Source organism: Plectropomus leopardus, chromosome 18 (assembly GCF_008729295.1).
Source record: "Plectropomus leopardus isolate mb chromosome 18, YSFRI_Pleo_2.0, whole genome shotgun sequence".
In the NCBI taxonomy this organism is placed as follows: Eukaryota; Metazoa; Chordata; class Actinopteri; order Perciformes; family Serranidae; genus Plectropomus; species Plectropomus leopardus.
In genome coordinates this window covers 23,081,979-23,099,837 of record NC_056480.1, presented here as the reverse complement: position 1 = coordinate 23,099,837, position 17,859 = coordinate 23,081,979, and positions in this window count along the sequence as shown.

Genomic DNA, 17,859 nt, shown 5'->3' with positions numbered 1-17,859 from the left:
TGTGAGGTGGACAAAGTTCATTTTGCACCCTGAAAAGATGTAATGATGGACTGTGTTTACGATATATAGCAATGGAAATGATTAGAGCAGATTTGAAGCCTTGTTCTTGGATATATAAGACTGTGATATAACACAATCTTACATTATAATGTGGCTTTGAATGACGGCCTGAATGATAAATACCCTGTCTATGCTATGACAGCAAGATGTATGCCTCATATAAAACTTGTGCTTATTTACAATTATTAACATGTTTATGCTCAACATGTAAAAACAAATCCAATATTGCATACCACAAATTGAATTACATTTACCACCAGGTCCTTCTCAATATTAACACCAGACTTTGCAATATGGATACAGTTAAAATTATCTGTAATGATATATGTCGTTTTACAGTACAATATTGAAATACATTGTTATATGGTTACTGGAAAACCGATAGAGAAACTGCTAATAGATAAAATAACCAGACTGGGATGTTTTTCTTTCTTTTCTGGCCAATCCAGCAAGTCAGATACCTTACAAATTAAAGTACTTAATCACAAAAAAATCACATGGAAATCCAATAATGCCATAAAAATGTATTTCACTTTGATTTGCAGCATTGCCCATAATAGCACTCAAAGATATATTAGAGGGATAGCTGCCTCAGTAGAAATGATATGAGAAAATGTCTAACCGATTCATATTGTTTCACCATACTGTGAGAACTTTCTCTTGTCCTTGTGTGGAGGGGCACCAGCTTAGAGAAACAAATGCATCCCTTTCGACAAAAGCATTTTACAATCAGCAGTATGTGTTAATTACTAATATTTGGTATTTGCATAAAACCTCCGGTGTAAATGGAGTTTTACAGCCTTTTTTAATTCTTAGGGTGTCAAGTATTACCACTTCACGCACAGGTTCTAGGTCCAGTGTAAACCAAGCTGCAACAATAGTTGATGCTGAAAACAACTGATGTGGTTTACAGAGCGAGAAAGTCTGCGTAGAGCAGGAAGGAGGAGAGTCGGACAGGTCAAACAAGACCGGACTTTCATCCAGGAGGTCACAGTTTGTGTTCCATGTGAAACCTAAAGTCAGCATTGCTTTAATGTAGCGTTTCATCGCTAACATACCTATGTCCAGCGTGAAACCGATAGTCACCATTTTGTATGTAACCTTATGCATTTTACGTAGTTGTTGCACACTCACATCACTCACATGACCTATTTCCGTCACGTTGGGTTACCTAACAAACATATTTTAAGCCAAAACACAATCTTTCTTCTAAACCTTATCAAACAGTTTTGTTGCATGTTACAATTTGTTAGTCGAAGAGGGGCATGACCAAGTATCAGTATTAGACAAACTGGGAGTGAGAACAAGTTGAGTTTTATGTTAAATTGCAATTTCTTTCATCATATTTCAGGGAACACAGTAGGTGGACTGAGGGTGGTAACTAGGGGTGCAGCAGTTAAACAATTTCACTTTTAAGTGCACTTTAAAACATCACAGTTTTTAAGGCTCGGCATTGAATATTTCTGTTCTCACTCTCCAAAAAGGGCCATAATGGAACATTATTTTTCCTTGAATAATGTTTGTACAGAGAAAAATCAAACAAATACAGACAAATGCCTTAAGACTGCAGGTGAACAAAAATAAGCCTAAAATGCTGTGCAGCAATGAGTTGAAAAGGTGAAAAGGAGCATTGCACAGATTACAAATTAACGCTCACCGAAATGCCTCGTAATCCCCTCAAGGGCATAACAACTCCATATGAATTGTTTTTAAATGTATTTCTTTTATTTTCAGTAAAATTGCGAAACAGACAAAGACAAATGAACAAAAAACAATTTCCCAAGCTACATAAAAAATTGCATTATTCAAAACAGATTATTAAAAATGAAATAAAAACAAAATGGCAGTAAGAAAATGCAAATAAAGCCTCTAATTAAAAGTTTGCATGAAATCTTATACATCCATTGTGTTGTAAAATGAATTAATGCATTTTGATTGTGAAATCTTTTTTTTTTTTTTTTTTCACACGGGATCATACCATCAAAATCTATAATGTTTGCGTCCACACACCAGTACCAGGAAGGAGGTGACACAGAGTGCAGCTGGTCAGCTCAGAGGACACCACTCTGTGAAACCTGTTGAAGTGTCACAGGAAGTCTATTTTCCACTCCAGGTACTGCAGCTGATTGGACTTTGGCGTTACCTTCGACCAATTAACAATCCGTGCACAGCCTGTTTGACCCGCCACTCTCACAGAGGCCTGGACGGCTCGGGGAAGATGGACTCTATAGTACAGCGTTAGTTCATAGGTCAGTGACAGCTTCTTTTAATGACAGTGAGCATGTAACCTTGATGTGCTATCTGACCTTTAGAGAAAGCTCGCTCTCTCCTTCGAGCCAATACTTGACCCGATAAGACTTGGGGTCAGCCCTCTCTTTGCTTTCTCTATATTTTTGAAAAGGTTGTTCGTCTTTGAGTCTACTTGACTGAGGAACGCCTTAGGCCATGGGAAATTTCATTTCAGTTACTCGTTGTTTCACCCACTGCTCCAGAGACTTATCAGTAAAGCCTTGTCTTTGTTCAAATGTCAAATTGCTTGTCTTGGCTTCTCATTACACAGTGACAACGGCCCTGTTCACTCTCAGGTTGTCACATTTTGTGGAGACTGACGGCAAAGTCGGTTAGCGAGGGAGGCAGAGATGGCACAGCTGATTAAGGTTCATACTAATTTCCAGTTTACTGTGACCCAATAGATTTATGTAATCCCATGTTTTCAGATTATCTTTAACATGACATTTAGTTACATATGGAGTCCCCTTTCTTTACCCTTAGGGCGCACTTTAATATAACATACACTCGTATGGCTCTGCGCACAAAATGCGCTTTTAAAATATATTATACATTGATATCATTTTCTACTCAGTCGTAATCATAAATATCAAATATTCATTCATTTTCAGAATTTTAACCCTTTCAATGCCAGGTTTTGTCATGATATTTTTAGATGAAAAAATAAAACAAAAACCCCCCCCCCCCCCCCCCCAAAAAAAAAACCCAATTATTTTCAGTGTACTGCATGCAAGATAGATTTTGCTTTATTTCTTGATTATTATAGTCAGGAATATATCAGTGATATGCAACCTGATGGTGCATCTAGTGGAAATAGCATGTATTTTCTCCCATATGCCAAATATGGTTTAAAAAAAAAAGAAAAAATATTTCATACGGTAGAAAATAGTAAAAAGGACATGTTCCAAGGCAAAAGCCCAGAATGACACCCAGAAATAATACTATGCATGTTTTTTTGCTTTGATGGCTGTGGGATCAAAAATTGCAGTTTGAATGGGTTTCATCTGCACATTTTTTTGCACAATATAAATGTAACAATTTTGTTTCCACGATGTATTTTAGACTTATTGTAGGAGCTGAGCTGGAAATTCCAGGATTAAACAAAAATACACAACCTTGCCATAATGCACGAACACAGCCAAAAATTCTTAAAAAAAACTAAGAATGAAAAATGAGTAAAATTTGCCAAACTATGCCTAAGCGTTAATGACATATGAGCTGTAGGATAACAAATACAATGTTCATGTTAATTGTTTCGGGTAATCACACTGAATAAATATGCAAATGGATACTTAACTCATTCCAGGGAATTATATTTATACATCATATTTCAGCTCCATCTCTTGGTCGTCATGTAGCCTGCTCACTGAAGAACAGCAGTCCTGCTTTTGATTTGTGCCATTAAACAATCTTTCCGTGTGCCATAAAGCAATCCTGCAGATACCTGTTGAAATCTGATTGTATCACAGTGCAGAGGCTGGCAGGGATCATCATTTCTTCAGTGGTTTCTAACTGTCAATTCACAAATGTCTCCTGATGATCATGTGTTAAAGTGAAAGGCCTCTGAAGCGTTGACTATGAGGGAGAAGTCTCAAAAAGCAGGAGAAAAGGAGTATTTACAATGATGCACTGATTTGATGGTGAAATCTTGATGCCCTGAGGTAACAGACTTTAATTGAAGAATTAGACTTGGCCACCAACCACTAATTAGTCCTGAATTCAGAAGAAATCATTGGGAATGTCACAGTTTCTCAGCACCTTCAGTGTTCAGCCACCTCCTTCAGTGTTTATCCTCCCACAGTACTTTTCCACATCACCACTGTCCTGCAGAAACGCTGATTTCCATAAAGCAAAAGCTTAAAAAAAACTTGAGGCCAAACTGGTGTCCCATTGTAACACCCTCTGCCCATTTCTCCCACCTCACCCAAAGTCTCTCCCTGGCCCCTTCATTCCTCCTACAGTATCTCTGTTCCACCCTTTTTTTCCACCTCCTCCTCCTTCTCCTCCCCCCCGCCAGGTTCTTGGCAGGGCTTGGCACTCGCCCACCTTGTCTAACTAGCAGGTTGATGTGTGTCCGCAAAAGTGTGTACTTTCAGTGCCTCTGCGCAGTGTGTGTGAGTGCACCAGCTTGCATGTGTGTGTTTCTCTAATATGTGTGTGTGTCTAGCAGTAGTCTAGACGTGGTTTCCTCTCCTGTGTTTGTCTTTCTCCTCAGGCCAGCTGATCTGTTCAGCCAGGAATGTTACTGCTACTGCTGCCATACTGTCAACACACACTCTCTGTTCCTCTGCAGCTCCCTCCTTTTCTCTCCCTCTTTATCTCTCCATTCATTTTTTATCCGTCTTTCTTTCTTTATCGACAAACATCTGCCACCATCTATTTGTCCTCGTCCTTTTCTCAGTCTTCATCTTCATTCTTTCTTTCTTGGTTTCTAAAAAATATTTTTCTTTCTCTCTCCTAAAATGATTATAATGCCCTCACTTCTGCTTCCCCTTTTTTCCTCCTCCTTATCTTCTAGCTCCTCTCTCTTTTTCCCCTGCTTCCTTTCTCCTCTCCACTTCCTCAGTTTTCCTGCAGACAAAGTTGGCTTTCATTAGATATTTGCCAGTAAAAAAAAAAAAAAGCGCACCTTAGCGTACATGTGTGCATTTACACAAATATTTATATTTCTTTAAGTCATCGTGTGGATGTTTTTGCATGCATGTTTACTGTATTTGATCACTGGTGTAAAAGCAGCTACTGCTAAATGAATTGTCTGTGTGCGTGTGTGTGTGTGTGTGTCGCTATGGCACTGCCTGCCAGACTGGCATCAGGGTGGCACACCTCAAAGACTGGAGACAGACCGAATTAGAAACATGCACACACATACACACATACACACGCACACACACACACACACACACACACACACACACACACGCACACACACACACACACACACACACACACACACACACACACACACACACACAAACACACACAAACACACACAAACACATACCAGATACATTGGGCCTGTTTTTCTATTTATTTCCTTTATTTATTCACTCATAATACATATTCATACGGCCTAACCGCCTTTGGGGAGAGTATGACTGTGTTTCTGTCAGTGTGGGTCATGTATGTAATGACGCATATGCATGATATGCATGCAGAGTATATATAAACTACTACTACTACTACATTAAAAAATAATAATTGTTATTTATAATCTATCAGTAATGTTGATATTTATTTTATTTTATTTTATTTGCAACAGTTGAAATCACACAAATGATGAGAAAAGAGATGAAAAAAAGGCCAAGAGGTGTTTGTGATTACCTTCATCTAAATAATGTGCAACGAACTGTTAAAAACATACATTACAACATAAAATGCACATTATAAAATAGAGATTAAAGTGTTTTAAATGTTAATGTACATGCAATTTATTGTCATTAGCTAGTGGTTTATTGATGGCTACCAACTAATCTCAGCAAATGATTAATTTAGATACCGTGTAAACACCCTTCACTTTCTTAGAGAGTGTGATGAGGTGATTCTAGTTGTACTTCAAAGCACATACTTAGAATTTTTACTTAAATTACATGCTGTTGCAAAAAGTTTACAATTGGGACTTGAACTTTTGCCTTCTTTCTCATGGTTTCATCTCAGCCCATAGTGAAACATTTGAAGTAAAAAAGAAATTTGATTAGGACCCTGGATCTTAACGTTACCTTGGAGATGAAACGAACCACCTTTCGCTGAGCACGCCAGAGACAGAGGTCAACTCAGAAAGCTACTGATGTTACTTTGCAATGTATGTAGTTTTAACTTTTTAAGCTATAATTGGATACATAGAAGATTCTAACATGTAGTATTTTTATAGTCAAATCGGACTGGATGCTGTTTTTTTGCATATTGCATTTGACATGTATTGGGACATACTAAATCTTTTTTTTTCTAACACACGAAATTTTATGGTAGCATGGCTATCAAAATACACTGCATGTGTGTGTAGTAAACACGATGCCACAGCCAGGAGATGGTTAGCTTAGCTTAGCATAAAGCTAACCTGGCTCTGTGTGCAAATATTTTAAAAGAATCCACCTATAAAACTCACAAATTAACATGTTTTGTTTAATTCATGCAGAGACACAAGTGAAAAGCAATAAGTTGCAGTTTTGCAGGGGTTTATGTGCAGGGTTGTTTCTTGGATGCAAGTATCGGGCATCAGCACGTAGCTTCACATCGCCAACTGCCATTGAAAATGACTTGTAGCTCGCTGTCGCTCATAGTGTGATCACACCGTTAGAGTCCTATCATCACTTTGAGGTTGCAGGCATCCAGACTCAGCGAAGTAGCCCAGTCTTCTCCATTTTTCCCCTTAAGGAAAGGGGGTGTTGGGAGTTTGGCCCAGTTTCACAGGCCACAGGTGCCTAAACCAATCACAAGGAGTTGCAGCTGCAGGGCATGATCCCTCACTGACTTCCCAAACAATCCTCTGTGGTCAGGGACAGTTTTTTCCATATCACCTGTGCACCAGTCAGATATAGAAAAGACGTGTACAAGACTTTGTATCTATTTTGTTAAAATGAAGCCACAAACCAGCATTGAAACCATAACCTGTTTTTGCCTTTTCTTATTTCCTTTACTTTTTGTTTTGCATATTCTTCCCCCTTTTGCTCCTTACTTCCTTTATCCCTCCCCTTCACCCTGACTCACTCTGTTCCTCCCCCTCCTTCTGCTTTAGGCCTGTAGGTTGTAAAAATTAATCTTCATAAAAGGAAAAAAAAAAGTTTCTTCTTTCATCTCCCTCGGTCCTTCTTCACAAAGACACACACCCAGACACACGCACGCACACACTCCCTCTCTCACTTTTAAATTAAACTGATAAAATTCTCTTTCTAGTTGGCCTTGACAACGACCTGCGCTCTCCGAAACACACACACACGCACACACACATACACACACCTTGGCAGTGGCCACACATCTCACATAAATAAGCAATGGGGAAGAGAATAAAAAAAGTGATGAGGATGAAGAAAAACAGAGAAAAAAAAGAAAAGATGAATTTAAAATAAAAAAAGTTGAAATAAAGGACTTATGTCCCCAGAACTTGTCTGGCCTTGCAGAAACAATATGAAGAGATTAAAACACCAATAAGAAGTTCAAACAGCCATCACCCATCATCACCAGAGACTCAAAAAATAAGCCTACATCAGACACACACACACACACACACACACACACACACACACACACACACACTGGTTCTTCTCTCAGTCTCCGACCATCTGGTTAACTTATCAGCCCTCTCACTTGCGCAGTTGCCGTGGCAACCAAAGCAAACAGCGGCTGGGGGCTGCCACACAGCACAATGCCTCTCTGTCTTTCTCTCCTTCTTCGTTCACTCTGTGTACTCCCTTAGTCCCTTAATCCCTCCATCCCTCGCTCCCTCGGCCCGTCACTCCTTCTCTGCATCATTTCTCGTCTCACTCTTTTCCTTCATCCCTCCTCTCCTCTCTCCCTTCCCTGCTTCCCTCTCTTGTCTTTTCCTTCAGTCTAGTTTCCTCCATCTTTCTTTCTTGCTTTGCTAACTTTCTCTCTCTAACCCTGTTTCTCTCTTTCTCTTTTCCTTTTTCTTAATTCTTTTTCTCCCCTTCTCTCTTTCTCTCTCATGCGTTCTCATTCTTTTCCTCCTGGACTGTCTTTCTCCCAAAGGCAACTCAGCCAATCAGGCTCCTAAATTGAATTTCTGTTTCTGCTTTCTACATGAAATGGAGAAAGAGTTATGGTTTTCAAAAAAAAAAGAAAAGAGAAACGGAAGGAATGTGTTTGAGGATAAGATGAAGGAAAGAAGGTGGAGAGAAAATGTGTGTGTAAATGCGGACATCGTTAGCATTGATCCATACTTCTTTGTCTGTGCTCTCGTAAAAAACTTTTAGTCCAGTTGGTTTTGTCCAGTTCAGAAGTGCGTCTGTATTTTGCATTTTCATTAAAGGGATACTCTGCTGATTTTCAAACAGCTTTGTATCACAACAGTGTGGGTAGCATGTGTAAACGAACTGTGGTAAACTTCCCTTCATCTTACCAGCACCCAGATCTCTGGGTTCATCTCTCAGCTAAAATGTGTCATCCAGCGGATTCTAGCTGGCTCTGGGCTGTTGCTTGCAGACTGTGATTCCACAATTTTGTACGCCTGCCACCACAGACACAAAGAGTACAGAAGTGGATCGAGATAGAGACTCGCCCTCCCCTCCCCTGTCTCTCAAACTCAGATTTAACGGAAAAACTAGGTGTTGCTGATCAAATAAAAAACAAGATTCTGGTACTGTATTGCGTATTTCTCACCTAAAAAGTCTTCAGAAACATACTTTAGTGTAGGGGTCAACAGAGTGTTGGCCTGGTCAATTACTGGGGGCCGATATTCGGCATTTTGATTATTATCTGTATCGGCGTTTTATTTTAATGATCACAGATAAAATTAATTCATTAGAAAGTGCAATGAAAGTGTCAGCATGAGAGGAACTTTTACTTTGTAAAACCTCAAGGAGTTTTTTTTTTTTAATTCCTTTTTAAACATAAATTGACTTTGTGATGTTGAAAGTCTCAGTTTTGATTAAACATTTGCTAAAGCCATTTAAAGAAAGATTCTTGCTGGAGTTTGTAATATTCCAAATTCTACATGTTGATAAAGATTTTCATTTTTATTGTAAATGCATATTGCTTCCAAATATCGGTTATCGGTTTCATTAACTACTTATAATCGGTGTTGGTATCTACCCTGGAAAACCGACATTGTTCGACCCCCACTTTAGTGCACTGTTGAGCTGTAATAAGAGAGTTGGTGAATAAGAAGTGGGCGCCATACTGTTTCCTTATTGTAAAAACGGACGCTGAAAATGCTGAGTTCAGATGGTAAAGCAATGCCGATCAAATAAGATCCAGAATTCTGTTGCCTTTTTCTTGCTTAACATGTTCTAGAAACATGTTTTAGCTTACCATTCAACTGTTATTGAAAAACAGTCAGGTTTGCATTACATCACTCCCCAGTGGCAGCATTTATTGGTCTGCATTCTTGTAGTTGTTTTTTTTTTTTTTCTAACTCTTGAGCAAAAGTGAATGCCACAGATCTTATCCTCTGTTTTTTCTGGTCATGTAGCACCAATTTAAAAAGAATTTTCATCTTTCTACTTTACTGACCAATATTTTTGCAGTTAAATACTTCTTTAAGTCAAAGTCGATTAATGTGCTGTTAATGTAAAACTTGATTGGTCATAAAAGACATCGCTAGGATTATTTTATCTGATTTTTCTCACTGCTGTGTTCTCTTTACGCTTGGTGCTGACTTCAGTTCATTTTTTGGCTCACTACATATTTGGCTGATTTTGATCCTCATAACGCCACATTCTGTCATTTCCAAAGCCAATTCTTTGATGGCTAAAAGTTACATTTTCACAACTCCAGAGGTGTCATTTTATTCATCAACTAAAGTCTCTTTCTCACTTACACAAATATAATTTTTGCACTTTTATTCTTATGAGTGGTTTTACAATATAATACAACTTTTTAAAGAGTATCGGACCTCCGAGTCAGTATGACATGATGTGATATTTATTCTTCTGTCGTTGTTGAGGGACAAAGATTATGTGTGTGTCAATGCATGTTTGTGTGCTCAAATGAAGTTCCTTCCTTCAATGATACACAAAAATAGAGCAGATCTTCAAGATGGTGCATCTTGTTTTTACATAAAATAATAAGCCAGGTTGTAATGGGTCACTGATGACTGCTTTGCTCACTAAATTAAAAAAAAAAAAAAAAAAAAGCTTTCTAAAGTTGGAAATAAAAACCTTAACCTAGTGTTAGCATTGCATCAGTGCTATCCTGAGCAAACAGCTGGAGTTTAGTTTACTGCAGTCGTAAAATGTTATTAGCATGTTGACATTATAGGAACACATGATTTGCAGCAGGCAATTGTTGGCATGTGCTTTAGTTTGAATCAGCATGCTTGTAAAAGCTACAGTGGTTTTATCACTTCAAAACAAATCTGAAGACTGAGAGACATTTTAAAAGAATCAAGAGAAATTTGCTATTCAAATTGTCCAAATCAGTCAGTTGTAGTTGCAGATCAGCTGAAATACATATTATATTACTTTAAGCAAAGTGTTTTTAAGTATTTTGAGAACTGAGAGGGAATGAGGAGACATGGAGGGGGGAAATAAACTGCAACAAAGGCCAGATTTAAACTCAGGATTTTATGTTTAAACTGTCAGCGCTTAAATCCTCCAGGCCATCAGGGCAGCCAGGTGTAGGCAGTTGGCTTAACGAAGATCAGACTTCAGAGAGTGAAAGGATGGATTTTTATTTTGTATTTAACTTTAACTTTATACAGGACTGTTTTTGTGAATTTGGTGCTTAAAAAATTATGGTAAACTGACTGACAGCTGTAGTTGTGAGCATTCTACCCTAACTTTACAGTGTCACTATTGTAAAGTGCTTCAACAGGATATTAAATTCATTATAGTATTCTACATTAGAATGTGAGTTTTACTGTGTTTTGAAAAATTGTACACTATTGCTAGAATTTTTCTGTATTTTTACAGCGCTTTGTTATAGTCTGTGCTAATGGCACATGAAGCAGATTTCTGCCGTTCAACACTCAAAAAAGAAGAAAAGAGTATCCATCCATCCATCCATCCATTTTCTTCCGCTTATCCGGGGTTGGGTCGCGGGGGCAGCAGCCTAAGCAGGGAAACCCAGACTTCCCTCTCCCCGGCCACTTCGTCCAGCTCTTCCCGGGGGACCCCGAGGCGTTCCCAGGCCAGCTGTGAGACGTAGTCTCTCCAGCGTGTCCTGGGTCTTCCCCGGGGCCTCCTACTGGTGGGATGTGCCCTGAACACCTCACCAGGGAGGCGTCCTGGAGGCATCCTAATTAGATGCCCGAGCCACGTCATCTGGCTCTTCTCAATGCGGAGGAGCAGCGGCTCTACGCCGAGCTCCTCCCGGATGACTGAGCTTCTCACCCTATCTCTAAGGGAGAGCCCAGCCACCCTACGGAAGAAACTCATTTCGGCCGCTTGTACCCGCGATCTTGTTCTTTCGGTCACTACCCAAAGCTCGTGACCATAGGTGAGGGTAGGAACGAAGATTGACCGGTAAATCGAGAGCTTTGCCTTTCGGCTCAGCTCCCTCTTCACCACGACAGACCGGTGCAGAGTCCGCATTACTGCAGACGCTGCACCGATCCGCCTGTCGATCTCCCGTTCCATCCTTCCCTCACTTGTGAACAAGACCCCGAGGTACTTAAACTCCTCCACTTGGGGCAAGACTTCGTCCCCGATCCGGAGGAGGCACGCCACCCTTTTCCGGCTGAGAACCATGGTCTCGGATTTGGAGGTGCTGATTCTCATCCCAGCCGCTTCACACTCGGCTGCGAACCGATCCAGTGAGAGCTGAAGGTCACGGCCCGATGAAGCCAACAGGATCACATCATCTGCAAAGAGCAGAGACCCAATCCTGAGGTCACCAAACCGGACCCCCTCAACACCCTGGCTGCGCCTAGAAATTCTGTCCATAAAAGTTATGAACAGAATCGGTGACAAAGGGCAGCCCTGGCGGAGTCCAACCCTCACCGGAAACGAGTTTGACTTACTGCCGGCAATGCGGACCAAGCTCTGGCACCGGTCATACAGGGAACGGACAGCCCGTATCAGGGAGTCGGAAACCCCATATTCCCGGAGAATCCCCCACAGGACTCCCCGAGGGACACGGTCGAATGCCTTCTCCAAGTCCACAAAGCACATGTGGACTGGTTGGGCAAACTCCCACGCACCCTCAAGGATCCTGCCAAGGGTCCAGAGCTGGTCCACAGTTCCACGACCGGGGCGAAAACCGCATTGCTCCTCCTGAATCCGGGGTTCGACTATCCGGCGGACCCTCCTCTCTAGTACCCCCGAATAGACCTTACCAGGGAGGCTGAGGAGTGTGATCCCCCTGTAGTTGGAACACACCCTCCGGTCCCCCTTCTTAAAAAGAGGGACCACCACCCCAGTCTGCCCGTCCAAGGGCACTGCCCCCGATGTCCACGCAATGTTGCAGAGTCGCGTCAGCCACGACAGCCCCACATCATCCAGGGCCTTGAGGAACTCCGGGCGGACCTCGTCCACCCCCGGGGCCCTGCCACCGATGGGCTTTTTGACCACCTCGGTAACCTCAGCCCCAGAGATAGAGGAGCCCACCCCCGAGTCCCCAGGCCCTGCTTCCCCAACGGAAGGCGTGTCGGTGGGATTGAGGAGGTCTTCGAAGTATTCCTTCCACCGACCCACAACGTCCCGAGTCGAGGTCAGCAGCGCCCCGTCGCCACCATACACAGTGTTGACGGAGCACCGCTTCCCCCTCCGGAGACACTGGATGGTGGTCCAGAACCTCTTCGAAGCCGTCCGGAAGTCGTTTTCCATGGCCTCGCCGAACTCTTCCCACGCCCGGGTTTTCGCCTCGGCGACCGCCGCTGCTGCACTCCGCTTGGCAAAAGAAAAGAGTAGCTTAAAATTTTTTTTGTGACTTTTTCTTATCACAATTGGGTCAAGTAAAGGTGAAATATTATTGCACGTACCATACATATCACATCAACATTTCTAAAGTTTAGTTTATGGCTGACTTTATCATCAGGAGGTGGTGGTAAGGATGGATGACGTCCCACCAAGGTGAGACACTGGTCACTGACCTGTCGCTGTCGCCCAGCGAGGGTTGTGACACAAAAAGTGGTTTTGTTTCACATCCCTGCTTTTCTTGCTGGGTTTTTGAACATAATCTTTTTGTAACCATAATTATTGTTTTAGTGCCTAAACCAAAACACACTTTAACCACAGTGTTCTTGAAATGTTTAATGCCAGCATTTTCTCTGGCCATTGGCTTGAGCTGTCCTGCTGTCTTCTCTTTCTTATTTGGTTGTTTTGTACACAGATTGCTGATAAGGCCTTTTTCGATTATTAAAATCGTAACTGACTATCATCCAGTCACTAAAAGTTTGACAGTTTACTTTATAACTTTTACTTGTCTAAGACACAAATATGGCTCCACATTAAGAAAGTAAGAAACTAGAAGGCAAATTAGAGTGTGTTGCATTTACTACAACTGTGTGTGCAGGTCTTTAAATGTACCGTATTTTGTTTTCCTGATTTTTATAAGTTTGTATATGGTTATAGCTGCACTGCACCACTTTGTTTTGCATATTTGCATGTGCATATTGGTGTGTTTCTCCACTGCCCTTGCCTAAGGCAGTGTACGTGCGTGTGTGTGTGTGCGAGTGATGGATGTGTTAGGTGAGCAGGTTAATCTCTTGCTAATGTAGATGAATTGTCCACAGCCCATGTTACACAAAAAGTGCAAACACACACCCACATACATGGATGAATGATCCTAATCGCAAAAGGCATTAGACACACACACTGACTGTAGATAAATTGTCAAAGAGCATGAAGCAATGCAGGGTGAAGGGTACTGGACAGCCAGCAAGGGGATGCTGCATTTGAACGTGTGTTATTTAGGGTCACACAAAATGTTTTGTTTTTTTTAAGCATGAGAAACACATCGTGGAAGACTGCAGTATCATTTGAAAATGAGTATCAGTAAAAAATTCACTTTAAAATGTAGCTATCATTCATTTTTATTAGCGGTGCCTTTTGTTTTCAGTTCAGTGTTCAATTAAAGAAAGTTGGAAACAAATATATATATGCCTTTTTTAATTCCACAAGCGGTTTGTTGTATTCCAGCAGTATACTGAAAGCATTAGAAATCTGAGTACTCTTAAATATCTGTTTATTTATCTGTTTATTTATTGCAAGTCATAGATCGTTATCAAAGTATTAAACTTTGTGCACATTTCATATTTCATTTAATAAACGATGGATGTCATGTGTCACTGTAATTCCAACACTTTTGGCACAAATTATACATACAACTAATTACTTTTTTGGGAGATAAATAGCACACTTACAATTACTCATTACTTTTACTTTAGTCTTGATCATAGCTGATAGGCTCAGCCTGTTCCCTGGATTTTTTCTGGTTATAATCTGACTTTATCTGTAGTGATTGGCAACACTCTTTCCCTACGTTGTGTGTATGTGTGTGTTTGTGACAGAGAGAGAGAGATCGACAGAGGTAGGGGAAAAGAAGGTGGAAGGTGGACTATTGCACACTATGTTTATGTAAGTAATGAATAACTTGGCCTAAATTAAAATAGAGCTTTCAAAGCTTAGTGTTTGTTCCACTACTAGTGATAATAAGTACAATCATAGATGAAATTTGACTTGTCTTGTCCCACATTGTGCCACAGCAACACTAAAATAATACAGCCTCTGTCTGAGTGCATCAATAAGAGACTTAAAGCAGATATTAAAAAGTAATACAAAACTTACTTTCTCTTATTCAGTAACTTTTCAGAAGAGTAGTAACAGAAGCAAATACAAATTTTCAGTAACTTGCACAACATAGGTGTTAATCTGTATATACACTCTTTTTTCTGTGTGAATCTAGCAGTCATTCTTTTTTTGTATTACTCTCTAATGTAGTAATACAACAGTGCACACACACATACACACATGCAGTGACTCATTGCTGCTAGTTTCTTCTGTCAAAGTGCACTCTCTCTGGGATCTTGAGACTGTCAGTGGTGTGCCAGTGTGTCATGGGCCAAGGGAGTAAGACTTAATTTTGGACGCTGAGCTGAGACCTCCAGCTCCTCTGGGTTTGACTGACAGACAGACAGACAGACAAACAACAGTCAGACTTTGAACTCGCTCTGCTCAACTGCACAGAGCTGCCACCAAACGGGCGTCCTGCCACCTGTTGATGATCCCACTGAAAACCTCATCAGCGCTCCCACCAGCTCTGTTATGGATGCCAGGAGCCGCTGGCCCTGAGCCAATCACTGCAGGCAAACCAACGACCCTCTCATTACTCATCTTTGTGTTTGCTGAGCAACAGTTAGTCGTCCTCACAGGCTGACTCAAATTCACTGTGTCACAGTAAAATGTGGTAAATTGATAGAAATTAAATAGAAAAAGGTTTATTTTATGGAGAACTGAAGTCTTGTTATTCTGCTTTTCTTAAAATTGATCATGATTTGTGAGCTATTCTTGTGTTGTGTAGGTGGTTGGTGGTTATCTGTTAAGGGATGAGGTCACCCAAGTTCCCCCAGCAAAAAATTTCCATTAGATTTGACTTTTTTTTTCTACATTTTTGTTTTTTATTGAAATTTCAGTGAAGAGCTATTTACATTTCTTGAGCTTAAAACAAGTAGGTTTATATTGGCTTTTTACTTTATTCATTTATTTCTTTAATAAATTTACTTTAATTAACTGAAAGTTGAAGCTGTTTAATAAAGATTGTTAATTAATTTTGGAGCTGAATGTATTCAGACTGCAGTTGTTTTGATGATTGATTTACTGTTTATTTTATTTTATTTATTAATCACAAATACCAAACCTAGTAATCAGCATCTCATTTGTAAGGATTTTTCAGCTTTTCATTGTCTTCAGTGATAGAGGACTCCTTAAAAAGAGTGTTCTTGTCGGCTTGCAATATTTTATGTTGTCAGTTTGGATAAGATCGCAAAAACATAACCTAACAGTATATATATATATATATATATACAGTATATTAACCTAGTCTCAGCCTTAACCCCAAGATTAAACCAACAGGAGACCTCACACCTAGCTAAACCTTCACACAGAGATTTTTTCTTAAATTTTTGGCAATCATCGACTTTCGAAGATAAACTTTGATTTTTTGCTCCTTGTACTTCATGCACAACTGCAGCCACAACTGGACTTCAAGACTTTCAAGATTTTAAAGACTTTTACCTGGCTGCTGATACATATTGGAGAGTATGTACAACTAAATACTGCTAAAATATATTTAAATAATAAATTTAGATGGATTAAAACATGTTCAACAAAAAACAAACAGTTTGAAGATATTTTATGAAATAAATAATTAATTATTTAAGAAAATAATCATTCAATTTAGTTAGTAGTTGCTTTTAAATGCTTTGACTGATAACTGAGGCTGTACCAGACTCAGAATTATGTAAATTTAATTGGATTTGGCAGTTTGATGCAAATGTTCGACTATTCGTTAAATTTTCCCATATAAAGTTTGAATGGGGCTCAGCAGGTTGGGACAGTGGCGTTCAACGGCGGAAAACAAATGTGCATCTTTTTTTGCCGACACTAGATATCAAACATAAGCCAGAGACTGCAGTGTATTAACTTGCTGTGAGCTGTAAATTCACCATTTCTAAGCAGAGGAGCAGTCTCTCTCTCCCTCTGTGCCAAGTATCTCCCCTGTGCTGCTGTCCACAGCTGCTTGAATCAAGGAGTAGTTTCAAAGTCAAGAGCGCTCACTCCGCAGAGAAATTTGGACACCAAAATGTTCCCAGAAGTACACTGCACCACACAATGACAAAAAACCCCAAACAGAAATAACTGTTTGACTTGAAGCAGTTTTAGTCAACTGAGCGGTCTCCAACTGATGATTCAACTCTTAAACTTTAAAGGGGAAGCCCTACTAATTAAGAAATGTAACAATGTAATGTGTAATTGTAATAGAAGGCCTAAATATCTGTGTTGTATTATAACAAAACTAGAAGTCTTGTTAATTCTAATTGAAGATTAACTCCTTTTTATTAAAATATTTTGTTTTCTGCCAAATTTTACTGTGTTGCAGTGCACCGTTTTGTCAGCAAATACATAATCCCATTTTACACATCCTTCAGGGCACTTTAATCACATCAGGGCCAAAAGGGGGGCTGCAAATATTGGCTCGAGTTTCACTATGAAAGTCAGTGTTGAAGCTGTGGTGGTGGTGGTGGGGGGGGGTTTGGCTGAAATTGCTCCCCTTTTACTTTGTATTGGTGATTTTGTTTGCTTTGAAACTTAATTCTCATTAATGAACAAAATGTGCATTTTTCAATGAAATCCTGTAGTTTCTTTCTCTTTTGAATTGCAAATAATTCTTAAAAGTCAGAAAAGTAAAATGAATCCATTTTCAAAGAACACTGGAGCGTATCAACATGGAAAAGCTGAGGTGAATGTGTTTTTGAACTAATGTAAATGAGCTTATGAAATATTGAAGGCAATGCTTGAAATTCACGGCGTCCTGAAAGCTCTCTGGAAATATGGTTGACAAATACAACTGCTGCCGTCTGCTTTTTATCACGCGCTGGCTGAAGAATCGAGGCAAAGAAAGGGGCAATGGCAGCATCAAGGTTTCTTCGGCTTTTACTTATTCATCCTGTCTTCATCCTCGATTCTTCCATTTAGCCTCTCCTCCTTTTCCTCTTGCTCCTCCGTTATCTTCCACTTCATTCCTCTCCTTTTTTCTGTGGGGGTCTTGCCTGCAAAGTGTCAGAGATCCTCAGGCCATCTCTGACTGCCTTACTGAGCTGTTTGTCTGCATGCCCCAGCCGCATTGTGCATAAAATAGCTCAAATCATTCAATATTGAAATGTTGAGTAATACTGAT